Source organism: Chiloscyllium punctatum, chromosome 37 (genome assembly GCF_047496795.1).
Source record: "Chiloscyllium punctatum isolate Juve2018m chromosome 37, sChiPun1.3, whole genome shotgun sequence".
NCBI classification, from domain to species: Eukaryota; Metazoa; Chordata; class Chondrichthyes; order Orectolobiformes; family Hemiscylliidae; genus Chiloscyllium; species Chiloscyllium punctatum.
Genome location: NC_092775.1, coordinates 68920950 through 68938675, shown reverse-complemented (window position 1 = coordinate 68938675; position 17726 = coordinate 68920950). Strand labels below are relative to the sequence as shown.

The 17726-nt window shown below is 41.4% G+C and overlaps 1 protein-coding gene across 1 annotated transcript in view; it reads right to left on the bottom strand.

Moving 5' to 3' along the window:
- Nucleotides 1-17726, bottom strand: part of LOC140463192 (uncharacterized) — a 127890-nt gene that overhangs the window by 23380 nt on the left and 86784 nt on the right. The window lies entirely within an intron of this gene.

Genomic DNA, 17726 nt, shown 5'->3' with positions numbered 1-17726 from the left:
CACCATAATTGCAAAGGGGACAAATCCCTTCTTGACACCTTGGCCCTTTCCTCAGCCATCCCCAAATACACCTCCCATTCTCAGAGGGTCTGGCAGCAACTGTGGAGAGAAATCAGAATTAACGTTTCAGGTCCAGTGATCGTTTTTCAGAACTGAAGGAGGGTCACTAACTCAAAACACTAACTCTGCTTTCTCTCCACAGATGCTGCAAGAAGTGCTGCATTTTTCCAAACATTTGTTTCTGTTATCTATTTCCAGCACCTGCAGTTTTTATTTCAGTTTTTTACCCTGCCTATTCTGATGGGACCTTCTAGTGCAAGTGTATGAAATGGAAAGCGGCTGTTTTTCCTCACCTGTTCCCAGACTGTAAACATCATTCAGGTGAAACAACAAACTAACAACATTCATTTCAATTTACTATACTCTGTTCACTGCTCACATCAGAAAGATGAAATAAAATTGGATGATCTGCTTACATAGCATTTTTATTCAATTATAAATGTGAGCCAGAGCTTCTAGACAGCTGGCATTTTATTTCTCTGCCTCACTTCTACTCTGACCTCAGACTCCTACACTCTTCAAATGAAACTCAAAAAAGCTTGAGGAACAGCATCCCGTCATTCAATTAGATAGTTTACAGCCCTCTAGACTCAATATTGAACTCAACAGTTTATGATTAAACAGTGTACCCATTCTTTCAGATAACAGCTGAACATTACAGCACAGTACAGGCCTCTCAGCCCTCAATGTTCGCCAACTTGTGAAACCAATCTGAAGCCTATCTCACCTACACTATTCCATGTTCATCCACATGTCTATCCTCACACTTGACAATTTTATATTCTCAAACTTTACAATTTTCCTGGACACATCTGTTTCTCCACTTGTCCCATTACAAATCTCACCTGCTTTGCCCTATCATCCTCTTTTTCATTTAATCTGTCCAGTCTTCCATCCGATCACAAACACAGCCTTTTTCTTATAAACAAACTACTGCGGATGCTGGAAATCTGAAACAAATACAGAATGCTGGAGAAGCTCAGCAGGTCTGGCAGCATCTGTGCAGAGAAAAAGAGTTAACAGTTTTTCATCTGGAATAGCCGTTCTGAAAAAGTTTAATTATGAAGAAGAATCATACTAGGCTCAAGATGTTAACATTGTTTCCCCAGCACGTGCTGCCTGACTTGCTGGGGTTCTGAGGAAGGGTCATTCGACCTGAAAAGTTAACTCTGATTTTCCTCCACAGATGCTGCCAGACCTGCTGAGCTTTTCCAGCAATTTCTGTTTTTGTTTCTGATTTAACAACATCCGCAGTTCTTTTGGTTTGAATTCCGCCAACATTTGGTTTGCTCTGTTTTTATATTTACTCTCCCATTTTCCCTGCCGCTGTAATCAATTAAGTTATGTTCTATCAATTAACTTGATGCAGTCTTGGAAGATGTTTTTGACCTGAAATGTTTAATATTTCTCCCCCTCTCTCTTCACAAATGCTGTCTGATCTCTGATTAATTCTTGCATCGTATCTTATTATTGTGAAAATTAACTCAAACGTTCTGGAAATGAAGGAGACAAGGTGCGAACTGCACATCACCATAAGTTGATCTGCACTGCTCTGGCATTAACTTTGTGAAAACAGTATCTCACTCTTAACATTTCTGTCATTTACTGTGATCTGTTGCAAATGCATAATAATAGTCAATTAAAGTCATCAAAAATTAATTAAGTCTTGGAATAAAAGGCGTCTGAATTCTTCTAATGATATATTTGTTGAAACTACCAATGCCTTGACAAAAATACGAATACGTAAAGACATTGGAGTCTCATTCCTTCAAGCTGTGAATTACTGTCTGAGATTTTAAAATTGTCACACTTCATGTTTTACATTTTCTTTCTTACTTGCGATTTGTGTTAATTTTTCTTTCATTCCCATTCCAGTTTTCAATCCCCCTCCTTATCTCTGATCTATCTGATTTGATATTGAATTCATCCTCTTTAATTCCAATCTCCTGTATTCTTTCTTGTTTTTTTTCTCAATTATTTAATCTCTATGGTCAAGGATAGGCCAATTTGATCTGTTATTCACTGATGTCATTTCTCTCTGTTATTATCGGTTTACACTTCCAGCAAATTTGCAGATATAAATGGGAAGATTTAAAGATGTGATTGTAATTCTGACAAATGCAGCACACAGATTTTTTTCTGCTCCAAAAAAATCTGACCTTATGGTCTAGGTTCTCCAATAGGGAAATAATGGCTGCTGAAGCATACACTGAAGTTCTGTGATAGACCATTCAATGCAGCTGACATCCATCCCTCTTGTCCCACACCATCCCAATCCATCTCCTCATCTCCAACTTACACCTGCATGACTCTGCTCTGTCCTGACTTGGCCCAACTCTCACCACATCCTGGTTCCCACAATAAAACCATCGAAAGGAGCATTCTGAGCTCATCCACTCAAACACTGTTGAACTACCCTAAACACGATCCTCCCTCCCCTCCATCCACCTGCCACTCAGCCCTCCCTACATGCCTGCCAATTGTACCCCTCACCCATTTTTCTCATTAGGCACACCACCTGCTCATTTACTTCACATGCATTCACTGTCAACATTACTTTAGAACCTTTCGATACAACAGCTACTGTTACTACAGTTTTAGGCACTAATCCACTCCACTGCTCCGAGAGGTATCCTGAACTGAACTGCCCTTGCTTCAGCTGGGTACGCACCTTGCCCAATATCTCAATTCCAGAGATGAAAGACTTGTTAACAAACAACAAAATTCACAGCTGACCTTGGAGAAAGCTGTGGGGTACAGCTTACAGCACAGAAACTAAGTGCATGATTTTTCATGTAACCTTGCTGTAAATCTACAATACAGATTAGAGTAGGTTTTCTTTTTGGATTATGTGTTTTATTGAGATATGACTTGATTAAATTTTAAAAATATGAAACAAAGGTACTAAGTTAACCTGGAGTAGTGTCTTTTTAGAGCAATAAGACGGTGCTATTTTCTGGGTCTGTAGATTGTGAAGGAGCAAAGATGGGCTTTAGTAGAATGATGTGCTCTTCTTGGGAATTTCCATGTTACAGATATTAGATTAGATTACTTACGGTGTCGGCCCAACAAGTCTACACCGACCCGCCGAAGTGCAACTCACATTTACCCCTTACCTAACACTACGGGCAATTTAGCATGGCCAATTCACCTGACTTGCACATCTTTGGACTGTGGGAGGAAACCGGAACACCCGGAGGAAACCCACGCAGACACGGGGAGAATGTGCAAACTCCACACAGTCAGTCGCCTGAGGCGGGAATTGAACCCAGGTCTCTGGTGCGTATGAGGCAGCAGTGCTAACCACTGTGCCACCGTGCCGCCCAATTGTACCCCTCATCTCCTCTGCACCCCTCTGCATTATATCTGCAGGAATGGTCTTTGGTGGCAAATCCTATCAGATTGCATGGATCAGTTGGAGCAGGAGTTAGAGGCAATGAGGAATTTACAGTAGCTAGGAGGGATGGCAGTTATAGGGAGGGAGAAGAACCACAGATACAGTCAGGTAGATGGGTCACTGCCATGGGAAGGTAAGAGAGGGAGGCAGATAGTGCAGGAGTGCCTGTGCCTATTCCCATCTCAAATAAATATGCCATTTTAGAAAATGTAGGTGGTGATGGACTCTCAGTGGAATGCAGCACGAAGAGCCAAGTTTCTGGGACTGGGACTGGGACTGGCTTAATGTAATGAGAGGTGCATCGGGTTCTAAGCAATTGATTCTGTTAGGAGACTCTCTAGTCAGAAGCACAGACAGAAATTTCTGTGGCCAGCAGCTAGAAACCAGAATGATATATTTCCTCCCTGGTGACCAGATCAAGGATACCTCAGAGAAGGTGCAGAATGAAAGTTGTTGGAAGGAATCCTGAGGGATAGGATTTACATGTATTTGGAAAGGCAAGGACTGATTAGGGATAATCAACATGGCTTTGTGCATGGGAAATCAAGTCTCACTAATTTGAATAAATTTTTTGAAGGAGTAACAAAGAGGATTGATGAGGCCAGAGCAGTGGATGTGGTCTGTATGGACTTCAGTGAAGCGTTCAACAAGGTTCCTCATGGTAGACTGGTCGGCAAGGTTAGGTCACATGGCATACAGGGAGAACTAGCCATTTGGATACAGAACTGGCTCAAAGGTGGAAGACAGAGGGCAATAGTGAAGGGTTGCTCTTCAGATTGGAGACCTGTGACCAGTGGTTTACCACAAGGATTGGTGCTGGGTCCTCTACTTTTTGTCATTTACATAAATGGTTTGGATGCGAGCATAAGAGGTACAGTTAGTAAGTTTGCAGATGACACCAAAATTGGAGGTGTAGTGGACAGCGAAGAAGGTTACCTCAGTGTAAAATGGGTTCTTGATCCGATGGGCCAATGGGCTGAGGAGTAGCAGATGGAGTTTAATTTAGATATATGTGAGGTGCTGCATTTGGGGAAGGCAAATCAGGACAGCATTTAATGGTGAGGTCCTAGGGAGTGTTGCTAAACAAAGAGACCTTGGAGTGCAGGTTCATAGCTCCTTGAAAGTGGAGTTGCAGGTTGATAGGATAGTGAAGAAGGCGTTTGGAATGCTTTCTTTTATTGGTCAGAGTATGGAGTATGGGAGTTGGGGGGTCATGTTGCAACTGTACAGAACATTGGTTAGGTCACTTTTGGAACATTGTGTGCAATTCTGGTCTCAGTCCTATTGGAAGGATGAGGTGAAATTTGAAAGGTTTCAGAAATGAATTACAAGCATGTTGCCAGGGTTGGAGGGTTTAAGCTACAGGGAGAGGCTGAATAGATTGGGGCTCTTTTCCCTGCAACATCAGAGGCTGAGGGGTGACATTTTAGAATTTATAAAATCATGAGAGGCATGGATAGGATAGATAGACAAAGTCTTTTCCCAGAACTAGACAGCATAGGTTTAGGGTGAGAGAGGAAACATTTAAAAGGGACCTAATGGGCAACCTTCTCAAGCAGAGGATGGTATGTGCATGGAATGAGCTGCCAGAGGAAGTGATGAAGTCTGGGACAATTACAACATTTAAAAGGTATCTGGATGGGTTATGAATAGGAAGGGAATAGAGAGATATGGGCCAAGTGCTGGCAAATGGAACTAGATTGGGTTGGGATATCTGGTTAGCATGGATGAGTAGGACTGAAGGATCTGTTTCCATGCTGTACATCTCTATGACTCTCTGACTTGAGTTGTGAGAGGAGATTATGCATTCTCAGCCTACACTCAGTAGAGTTTAGAAGAATGAGAAGAGATCGGATTGAGGCATATAAGATGTTGAAGGGGAATAAACAAATTTAGTGTCAAGTACATGTTCCCTTTGTGGGGCAATCTAGGAAGGGAGGTCACAATTTTATGCTAAGGGGTGGCAGATTTAATACAAATGAGGAGGAGGCATTACTTCTCTCAAAATGATTGACAATTTGTGGAATTCACAACCCTGAGGTATGGCGGACACTGTATAAATTAAGGGAAGAGACAGGCAGATTTCTAATTATTAATGGGTTGAACGGTTATAGAGAACAAGCAGGAACATGAACGTGAGGCCAAGATGAGATGAGCAATGAATGACAGAGCAGGTTTGAGGGCTTGAACTACCTACTCTTCCTCTTACACTCTAAAGTGGCAATGCTGTGCCTCATCTAGTCTAAAATAGAAATTCCGATCCACTTTGAAAGAATCGGACCTATTTGGATTTCAGCAATCTGTTCTAAATTGACAATACATGATTTATTAATACAATTTATTCCCCCCTTGATGTCAAGAAGTACATCATTCCTTCTCAGCTCAGTTAATTTCTTTGGCAACTTTCTCTACATTTCCTATCTCTTGTGTAATAAGATTCTCCTTTCTGTTCTGAACTTTATTTTTCTTTTTAATATGCTTCTTGGTAGTTGATTCTTTTGCAGCACTGAATACTTGCTCTGGTTAAGCTTCTGTCAATCATTTCACAATCTCGTAAACACCAATTGAGCTTTTTTTTAAACTTCTTCAAATTTCCTTCTGCCTTCTCTCTGCCCCCACAAAAAGATCAGCTTTCAAAATTTTTATTCACTTTTAAATTCTTGATACCCAGTAAAGAAATAGCAACTGATTAAATTGACAGATTATATACTTTGGTCAGGTCTTCTCATTAGTTCAAACAAAAACATTCTCCACATATTGTAGAAGGCTGGTCCTCAGCTAATTGGTTCCTACGGGAACCCATGTTCAGAATATAAAAATGCCAAAAAATCTTGGTTGTACCAGTGCTAACACATGATCTGCTGTCCCCATTCCCTTTCTGACAGGACAAATGCATGACAGTTCACTTTGTTGATGTTCACAGCAAACAACATGTTGATACTCTGCTCCTGTAGAAGGCCCAAGAGTGTCATCAGACTAGGCAGTAAGGTGGGATCGCATGGTGTGCATAATGCGTCTACTTGAAGAGTGAAGAACCTCTACCAACCTGTTCGTGCATATCGGTTTGTGGGTGACTTGCTGATATGGGTGAGAAATTTGTTAAGACATAGGAGACAGAAAGTACTTAAACTGGCAGCATATGACCCACGACCTTCCCCAAACATCAATACTGGAATGGCAACTGTTCAAATATATGTACAAATCATTTAGATGAAGGAATAAAGAGACATTCATCTAAGTATCCTAACAACATGAAGTTGAATGGCATGGTAAATAGACAAATGACAAAGAGACTTTGAAAGATTAAATGAGTGCAATATACTGGCAAATGGAGTTCCATGTGAGGAAGTATGAAACCATTATTTTGGACAAAAGAAAATAAGATCAAACTATTTTCTAAATGGTAAAAAGCTAGAACTCAGGGGTCCAGAGAGATTTTAGCAGCGCAGTATAGAAAACAAAAGCTAGTGGACAAATACAAAAGAAATTGAAAGGTTAGTGAACACAGGCATTATCTGAGGCAATGAGAGGGGAGGCAAGAACAATGCAGAAGAGGCAAGGTCAAGGCAGGAAGTTAAGGAAAGGCAGGTGGTGGTGCTGGTATTGGAAGAAATGCCATGAGGCAAACTAGAAAGGGGCGATAACTTTAAGCTGGAAATGCCAAAGTCATTTGAAGAACCAGGCATTAAAGATAATTGATAGTTGAATAAAATAATATTAAGGAGAGCCATGCACAGCAAGGACTACCTCTACCTCAGTCAGTTCAGGTCATTGTTCCTCATGAAGGATACACTGACCTTAAATTGGAAGCAGAATGCCATCTGAGCTAAAAGCATTAAATTATAAGGGCAGGTTACACACAATAGAGTTGTCTTTCTTTCAGTACAAAAGATTAGCGAGAGATCAACTATAAGTACTTAAGGTATGGTGGCACAGTGGTTAGTACTGCTGCCTCACAGCACCAGAGACCCGGGTTCAATTCCCACCTCAGGCGACTCTCTGTGTGGAGTTTGCACATTCTCCCTATGTCTGCACGGGTTTCCTCCCACAATCCAAAAAAAAATGCACTGGTTAGATGAATTGGCCATGCTAAATTGGCCGTAGTGTTAGGTGAAGGGTTAAAATGGCGGGTCAGTGTGGACTTGTTGGGCCGAAGGGCCTGTTTCCACACTGTAAGTAATCGAATCTTAAAAAAAAAAGTTGATAAGCAGATAGAGAGTAACATTTTCCACTTGTGGGAGGTCCAGAACAAGAGAATATTTTCTCAAGTCTTCCTACAACAGCAATTGAAATCTGGAACCTTCTCTCTTTATAAAAAGACTAGGATAATTGAATGTTTCAAAAATCAGATTATTGGCTGGTTGATGGGTGTGGGCGTTAAAGTTTATGGAACAAAAGTGGGTGGATGGAATTGAGATACAGATCAGTCATGATCTAATAGAATGCAGAAGAAGTAGCTGATTTGCCTCCTTTGCTTGTACGGGCTTTAATCTCCATTTTCCACACAAGAATATAGCAACGTGTGAAGGGGGCAAGCCCCAAAACTTGAACAACAGTGAATAGGAGGCTCTGCAAAAGGCTTTTGAAGGGCTTGATGTACTTGGTTTAAACAGACACAAATATATGCCTTACTTTCTGGTGACAGAGCGAGAGAAGCTACAGGAGAGTGTTCAACATAATAGGGTAACCCTTCATGTGATGGCGAGCTTAGAGGTTTACAGTAAAGAAGAAATTAATCAATCCCGGAGGAAGTTGTACATTCAATGGATATTTATGAATTTTGAGAAGATTTGAAGCTCAGGTTGAGGGTCTTGATGTAGGTTTGCTCGCTGAGCTGGAAGGTTCGCTTTCAGATATTTCATCACCATACTCGGTAACATTATCAGTGAGCCTCCGGATGAAGCACTGGTGGTATGGCCCACTTTCTATTTAATGTGTTTAGGTTTCATTGGGTTGGTGATGTCATTTCCTGTGGTGACATCATTTCCTGTGATGCCATTTCCTGTTATTTTTCTCAGCGAGTGGTAAATGGGATCTAAGTCAATGTATTTGTTGATAGAGTTCCAATTGGAATACCATGCTTCTAGGAATTCTAGTGCGTGTCTCTGTTTGGCTTGTCTGAGGATGGATGTGTTGTCCCAGCCAAAGTGGTGTCCTTCCTCATCTGTATGTAAGGAAACTAGTGAGAGACAGTCATGTTATTTTGTGGCTAGTTGATGTCCATGTTTCCTAGTAACTAGATTTCTGCTTGTTTGACCAACATGATGTTTGTTACAGTTCTTGCAAGGTATTTTGTAAATGACATTGGTTTTGCTTGTTGTTTGTATGGGGTCTTTCAAGTTCATCAGCTGCTGTTTTAATGTGTTGGTGGGTTTTTGGGCTACCATGATGCCAAGAGGTCTGAATAGTCTGGCAGTCATTTCCAAGATGCCTTTAATGTAGAGGAGAATGGCTAGGGTTTCTGGACGTGTTTTATCTGTTTGTTGGAGTTTGTTGCTTAGAAATCGGCGGACTGTGATCAATGTGTACCTGTTCTTCTTGAATACACTGTATAAGTGATTTTCCTCTGCTCTGCATAGTTCCTCTGTGCTGCAGTATGTGGTGGCTCATTGAAATAATGTTCTAATGCAGCTTCGTTTGTGGGTGTTGAGATGATTGCATCCTTTGTACGTCTTTACATTGCAAGTGCACACCTAAATACTTCTTAGATATTACGAAGGTTTCTGCTTCTACCACCCTTACATGCAAGGAGTTCCAGATTCCTACCACCCTCTGGATAAAAAACACATTTCCCTCACATCCCCTCTCAACTCGTGGCACCCTTACCTTAAATCTATGTGCCCTTGTCATTGATCTCTCAACCAAGGGGCATGATTTCTCTCTGTCCACCCTGTCTACACCCCTCAATTTTATACAAATCAATCATTTACTCAACCCAACAACCCCCCTCCCCACACCCCCCACCATGATTCAGTCTCCTCTGCTCCAAAGAAAACAATCCCATTCTGACCAATCTCTCTTTGGAACTGAAACGTTTCAGCCCTGGCAACATCCTGGTAAATATCCTCTGCATCCCCTCCAGTGTGACTACATTCTTCCTATAATCTAGGTTCCAAAACTGCATAGAACACTCTAGCTGTGGCTTAACCAACATTTTATAAAGCTCCAGCATCACATCTCTGCTCTTTATGCCTCAGTTAGGAAAGGTAAGCATCCCATATGCCTTCTTAAACGCTATCTACCTTTCCAGATGCCTTAAGGGACTGGTAGACATGCACACCATGATCCTTGGTGCTTGTACTTTAGCATAGCCTACCCATACGAGTTATTATTAAGATCTTGCTAGAATTTCTCTTGCTAAATGGTCAAGCTTTACCTGATTGTCTCCCACTGCAACATTGCAACCTACTATTAAAATGCCATGGACACAGCAGGAAGCTGTTAATTGACAAGTGGTTCAATTGGCCTCTGGCTAGGCTGACTGTCAGAGGTAAAGAAGCTGGCAAACAAAATGGCATGGTGAGAACTTGCCACCTAACACCTTCCTGAAGCATTCTGCCAGTTTTCCAATCTCCCAACCTGCCTCCAAGGGATGGCAAAATTCAGTTTCACATTTTAAAAAGCAAATTAAACCAGGGGCTACCAGGTTTGATAAAACATTGTAATGACTAACCCACCTCCAGCAAGAAGTATTAAGATGTGCACTTGCAATACTAAGACATACAAACTAGGGGCCTCATGATGGAAAATGGGATTAGAATAGTTAGGTTCCTGACGAAGTGCTTATGCCCGAAATGTCAACTCTCTGCTCCTCTGATGTTGCCTGACCAGCTGTGCTTTTCCAGAGCCACATTTTTCGATTCTGATCTCCAGCATCTGCAGTCCTTGATTTCTCTTAGAATGGTTTAGGTGGATGTTTTTAATTAGCGCAGACTCAATTAACCAAATGTCCTTTTTCACTGCTATGACTCAATGACAATATGACCTTAATGCAACTCTCTGACTACTTAAAGTGATTCACCCCTTGTCCTGTCCCCTTTAATACCGGAGGTGTTAGACCAGGATGTGGTCGCACTGGAGAGGGTACAGAGGAGATTTACTGAGATGCTATCTGGGCTGGAGAGTTTTAGTCACGAAGTGATGTTGGACAGGCTGTAGTTGTTTTCCTTGGAGCAGAGGAGATTGGGGAGAGGTGGGTAGTGAGCAGGGGCCTATTGATTTGCATAAAATTATGTAGGGCATAGACAGGATGAACAGGAAATTTTAACGTTTCATCTCACCCCGATGATATTCATTTTTGTGTTTTAAGTCTTCTCACTGTCAGAATCCTCCACTGGAACTGGCACTTGAAAAGTTCATTACTTTAACAACTTTCATATTATCCTACCTTAAATCCATAACATTCTAACAGGACTAGATAGAGTAACACATGCTCCCAAAGACCAGGGAGTTCAGAAACAGGGGTCACTAGCTGAGGATACAGGGTCGGCCATTTAGGACTGGAATAAAGAGAAATTTCTTCATCCAGAAAGTGGTGAGCCTGTGGAATTCTCTGTCACAGAAAGTGGTTGAGACCAAAATATCAAATACCTTCAAGGAGTTGGATATATTTCTTAGAGTTAAAGGGATCAAAGGCTATGGGGAAGATGCATGAATGAGGTACTAAGTTGGATGAACAGCTATAACATATTGAATGGAAGAGCAGACTCAAAGGGCTGAATGGCCTGTTCTTGCTCCTTTTTCCCATGTTGCTATGTTTCTATGATCCACTCCCCCCGCCGCCCCCCCTCACTCTAGCTAGGCAGAGTAGTGTGGCTATATTCTGCCTGTTCGTTTTCCTTTCTCATTTCTTTTCTTTCTTCTTCAGAGCAAGCAAAGCAGAGTTTTATCAGAAAGTCAATAACATACTCCAGGGAGAAAGCTACATTCAACATCTATCATGGGCAGATGCAAGAATTTATAGAATAAGTAGTACTCAGACCAGTAAATGCAATGCTGAGGCTGAATTAGAAATTAACTCATAGACAGGTACATTCCATTATTTCACATGGAATGGGCACAACACATAACACATCAATGACAACACAAATTATGCTGTGATTTATTTTAAGTACTCAGAGTAAAGAACTTGTGCTTGTCAAATAAAGCTAATACACATTTGTTGACAACTGCCTGCTGCATCCAAGGAGCAGCATGAAGCATCAAACTACTGATGCAGAATATGTTCAGAAACTTCAGTTACCTTTCTCCATAGCAACCACAGTGATACTACCTGGAATCAAATTGCATCTATTGAACATGTCAGCCTCTAGTACAACGCATTGGGGAGAGGTTAAATATGAAATTCACAACTTAAACAACCTTTTTAATCCTCTCTTCATCATCCTAATTTGCAGATAACCTGCAGAAATTATACCAGACTATGTTTCCGAATGCTTATTACAAATACATATGTCAGGCTATGATTGGTATCTCACTCACGAGTCATTCAACTCTAAAGAATGCACTTATACACAAAGAAGGCAGGGAGGCAGATGGGACTAGTTTAGCAGTGGATTCACTGAAGTCTCACAAATGAAGGAAGGGTATAAATGGCTTTTCCACAGCCGAGGAATTTAACTCTTCATTTCTCTGATTAAACAGAATTGCGGTGGAAGAGAATACAATTTAAAAGATGCAGACAATTCACTGCTCATTTATTGCCATAGATTGTTGTTTAATGTTGTTAAGTCTGAAAGATGTCAAATAACTCTACCACCATACATCTTACTATATTGAGTATTCTTGTAAAAAATATATATTGGATTTTATTTGTTCATGTGGCACACAATCAAGCCAACTTGCCTATTTAGCACATCACGTGATTATTGTGGTTAGATTTTAAATAATACAACTGGTGAGTTCTCAGCTTTAGCATAAATGACTGATGGGAGATGATGGGCTACACACAAAGGAAATTCCCTGCCTCAGAAACCTGGAAATAGTCTCTGGTATATGAGCCTATTTTGGTTTAAATACTTAGACACTCTCCACTAATTTCAACAGGACAATTGAGTGAACTGTTTTCCTTTCCTCATGGATTGGTTTCCTTGAAAACAAAGGCACAAATGTTTGACCAAATGGAACCTGGGAGCAGATTTCAGAACATTCCTGGGCTGCATGCTCTGGTTGACTTGCATCTTCTGAGAAAGACTCAGGGAGAGAGAGATAAATTCACAGGTATCCATCTAAGTGTATTCTTAGCTTTGGGCATCACTGGCAGGGTCATCCTTTACAGTCCATCTCTAGGTGTCTTTAAGTACATGGTGGTAGAACGTTGCCTTGAATAACATCTTGCATTTACATAGTACCGTCAATATGAAATTGGCAGGTGCTTCATGAGAATGGAGGTCAAGTAAAGTATAATCACTGCAGTTCACACAGAATCATAGATACCCGACAATGCAGAAAGAGGCCATTCAGCCCATCAAGTCTGCACCAACCCTCTGAAATGCATAGTTCCCATTCACTGAGTCTGCACATCTTTGAACTGGGAGGAAACCAGAGCACCCAGAGGAAACCTGTGCGGACATGGGGAGAATGTACAAACTTCACACAGACAGTCACCTAAAGCTGGAATCAAACTCAGGTCCCTGGTGCTGTGAGGTAACAGTGCTAACTTCTCTGCCACTGCGCTGCCCAAGGGGTAGGCAGGAGGCATATGTTGAAAGCATTCCCAAAGATCAAAGTGTCAGGATTTTAGCCCACTGATGGAGAAGGGATAGTGACATACATCTTTGTTAAACTGGGGAGAGACTTGGAGAAGGTGTCCTTATGTTCCTGTTTTGTTTGATCCTCTGGTTGGATAAGGTTGTAAATTTGAGACTACTGTCAAAGAAATCTTGATGAGTTGCTGCAGGATATCCTGCAGTTAATATCCTCTTCTGACATAATGCTACAATGGTGGAGTGTATGAATATTTAACCTGGCTTATACTGCAGTACCTAAAATCTTCTTTCTGCATTACATCTGTCAGATGCCTGCCTAAATAGTAATCAAGTTGATAAAAGAATCACCAATAATGACATCCAGTGGGTGGATTGCTAGCAATTTATTGGCATCAGGCAACTACATTTTATGGCTTCTAGCTACCTATACCTTTAAAATGCTGAACAAAGAATATTCTCCTAACTTCCCCTGAGCTGATGTACAAGTGGAGGCATGTGGAGTAAGTCTCAAACCACAGACAGATGGGAGAGCAGAAAGCTAATCCCAGCACACATTCAACAACAGTGAAAACACAATCGAAAATCTGGGTCATGCTTTGACCAAAGCATCATCACAATATATCATTTCTGGCAATAGGATCTGTCAGCTGTGATGGAAACTGTGACCTAATTTTAAAATGGTTCCATATTTGTGTTTTTCATTTTCTCCTTCACAAACTTTTAACAGCATGAACTTTTTGTTTTACGTCAAACATCAATATTGCTGCAGCTGTATTTACTATCTTCTGATATCTAGTCTAATCGTTACAAAGCAAGTTGCGTAGTCCCACATTTAAATGAGGCTTTACAATGGTTTAGGTTTGAAGATGAGAATGACAATGAGGCTAATAGTACTCATGATTATAAAGAAGTAGAGCAGACAGCAATTTCTGACATTCATACACATACCATTAAACATGAAAATCAGGCAGATATGTCAAATTTGACATGCTGATCCCAAAGCATCCTGGCACTGATATCTCAGAGTAATGTTCACATTAATACAGATGTGGGATTCTGTGGTATGTACCTCACAGATACCTTATGAGTATACCAGAAAAAGCTAGGCCTTAATCACTCAAGTGTAAGTGATCTTATTTTAAAAGCATAGTGGAACTTAACCTCTGCCAAACAGGGTCACTGGTACTGCAAATTGACTTTTCAACTATGAGATTCCCTTATTTCAGATCTCAATTATTGTTACTTTCTTTAAAAATTTCCATTAATTCCATCATTCTGAAAACTCTCTCTTAATTCCATGATTCTTAGTTCTCTCTGCACATGATTGTACATTTAACTACATTTTAAACAAACTTTCTGGTCTAACGGTCCACGTTTTAGTAAGGATTTGAAAATGTAGTTAATTAAGAAGACAGGACAATCTTGATGACACATGTACTGAATCCCCTGGGCACCACATTTTCTTACATGACATAGGATTTAGGATAAACAGCACTGAGTACTACTGCAGAAACGTTCATCTGTGGAGATAGAGGTGGAGTTAACATTTCAAGCCCTCCAAAGAATTATACATTGAAAATGTTGGAAAAGTTCAGCAGGTCAGAGTTTGTTTCAGACTTCTAGCATCCACAGTAACTGCTTTTTATCACAGAAATAAACCATTTGGTCCAACCAGTTCATACCAGTAGTTAACTCCAGATTAACCTCCTCACATCTTTTCGCATCTAAATCTACCATTTATTCTCCCTCAGATGCTTGTCTACCATCCCCTAAAACGCATCTATTCACATCAAATCACTCTCTGTGGTCACAAGTTCCACATTCTGACTATTCTGAATTTCCCAATGAAAGTGTTGGCAACTATCTTATGGTGATGATCTCTTGTTAATCTCTTCCCCACAACAGGAGACATTCTCTCCACATTCACTTTGTCAACATATTCCACGATTTTAAATAATTCTATTTGGTCACCCTTTAACCTTCTTTTATTAAAAAGAAAAGATCCAAATTGTCAATTTCTTCCTGATACACAAGCATATGAAGTTCTGGTATCAAACTTACAAGCAGTTTCTACAGCTCTTCAGTACCTTTGTATCCTGAACTTAATGCTGTATCAAAAGTCGAGAGTGTGGTGCTAGAACAGCACAGGTCAGGGAGCATCTGAGGAACAGGAGAATCGACATTTTGGGCATAAGCTCTTCATTCCTGATGCTGCCTGACCAGCTGTGCTTTTCCAGCACCACACTCTCGACTCCAGCATTTGCAGTGTTCACTTTCTCTTAGCTGTACTCAAAAGTGCTGTGTAACCAAGATTCAATACAGAATCCACATAACTTCCTAATATCCAATTCTACATTGCTCTAAATACTATAAACCATGCAGTAAAATGCCACAAAGTCAGCAAATGCAATAGTGCTTGCTCATCACTGGCTGTAAAATATGGACTGTTAAATGTGCAATTACAATCTGGACCATGTGATGAAAATAAATCCTTAAGGGGTTGTTGTATCACAGAAGTCCAATGACACCTACTAGTAACAGGACTGTCTAAGACACAATCCTACACTTCCTACATTGTTAATCCCCACTGTTTTATAATCTTAAAACTTACAAGCAAATTATTGATTATATTACAGGCAGGTGCACATGCCAGTAGTGGCTTCAAAAATGGACACCAATTCAGAGGCTGGGTTGGATTTCAATACAACTCATTGCTGCTCTGCAGGAGACAATTGCAATTTACTGTGAACGAGGATCACTGGCCTCAAAGGACTTTCATGTGCTACCCTGGCATTGATGGCCTTTAAATTCATATGAGACAAAAAACTGCGGATGTTGGAATCCAAGGAAGACAAGCTCGAGGCCGGAAGAACACAGCAAGCCAGACAGTATCAGGAGGTGGACTTCTTCAGGACTGGGGGTGGGTGTAAGGTGAGCTGCAGATAAAGGGGGTGGGGGGTGCAGGGGGGTGAGGTGGGAATAGGTTAAGACATGTAGAGGGTACGACCTAGTTGGTTGATGGAAGGGATGAATCCAGTTGGTGGTTGGGAGGAGTGGAAAGGAGGAGGGGAGGGGAGGGGCTGGGAAGGGAAGGGAGGATATTTGAAGTTGGAGAACTCAATGTTGAGTCCTCCGGGCTACATGCTGCCCAGGTGGACAATGAGGTGTTATTCCTCCAATTTGTGGTTGGATTCATTGTGGCAATGGAGGAGACCAAGCATGGTCATGTCGGAATGGGAGTGGGAAGGGGAATTAAAATGGGCAGTGACTGGGAGGTCAGGTCCTTTAGCTTATGTTCGGTCTCCCCAATGTAGAGAAGACCACATTGGGAGTACCAGATATAGTAAACTAGGCTTCTCTTCCAACCTAGTTTACTGTAACCCGTGCTCCCGATGTGGTCTTCTCTTCATCGGGGAGACCAAATGTAAACTCAGGGCATGTTTCACTGAGCATCTCAGCTGGGCCCACAGGGACTGACCTGACTTCCCAGTCACTGCCCATTTTAATTCCCCTTCCCTTTCCGACATGACCATCCTTGGCCTCCTCCATTGCCACAACAAACCAAACTGCAAATTGGAGGAACAACACCTCACCTTCCACCTGGGCAGCCTACAGCCCGAAGGACTCAACGTTGAGTTCGCCAATTTCAAATAACCTTCCTTCCCTTCCCCTGACTCCCTTCACAGCCCCTTTCCAGCCCTCCCCCCACCTTCCATTCCTCTCAGCCACCTACCAGATTCATCCCTCCCATTGACCAACCAGGTCATACCCTCTACATGTCTTCCCCTATTCTCACCTCACCATCCTGCCCCACCGCTCACACACTCCCAGTCCTGAGAAAGGGTTACCCCTGAAACATTGTCTTCTTCACCTCCTGATGTTGCCTGGCTTGCTGTGCTCTTCCAGCCTCCTCTTTGTCTACTTTATATTTGGGTGGCATTTTATATCTGTGGAATGAATTGCAGCATTCTGGGACTAACTTCAGGCCATCTGTATGCTGAGCAAGCTTGCTGCATGTGGACATACTTCCAGCTGATCATGACAATGACATGTTTGGTGCAATTTGCGGGGTGGCTCAACAACAAAATGGCACAGGTTCAAAGGGTATTCACCAGAAATGACGGAGGTTTGTCCAATGAAGGAATGGAGTTTTTCACAACAACTATGGGCAGTTATTGGCAATTCCTGTTTTGCCATTTCATAAGATCACAGCTGATCTCATCTCAGCCTCCACTCTAATTTCCTGCCCACTCCCCTAACTCTTTAACCTATTATTAAAAATTTGCCTATCGCTTTCTTTAAATTTTTTTCAGTTCCCTGACATCCATCACACTCTATGATGGATTCAACAGACTCATGATGTTTTTTTAAGAGAAGTAATTCCTCCTCATTTCAGTTTTACATCTGCTACCCCTTAGCCTAAAACTTGACCTTTTATTCTAGACTGCCCCACAAGCAGAAATATCTACTCTGTGTCTATTTTGTTAATCCCCTTTAGTATATTTTATATCTCAATTGGATTTCCTTTCATCCTTCTAAACTCTAGCAAGTGTAAACCTAAA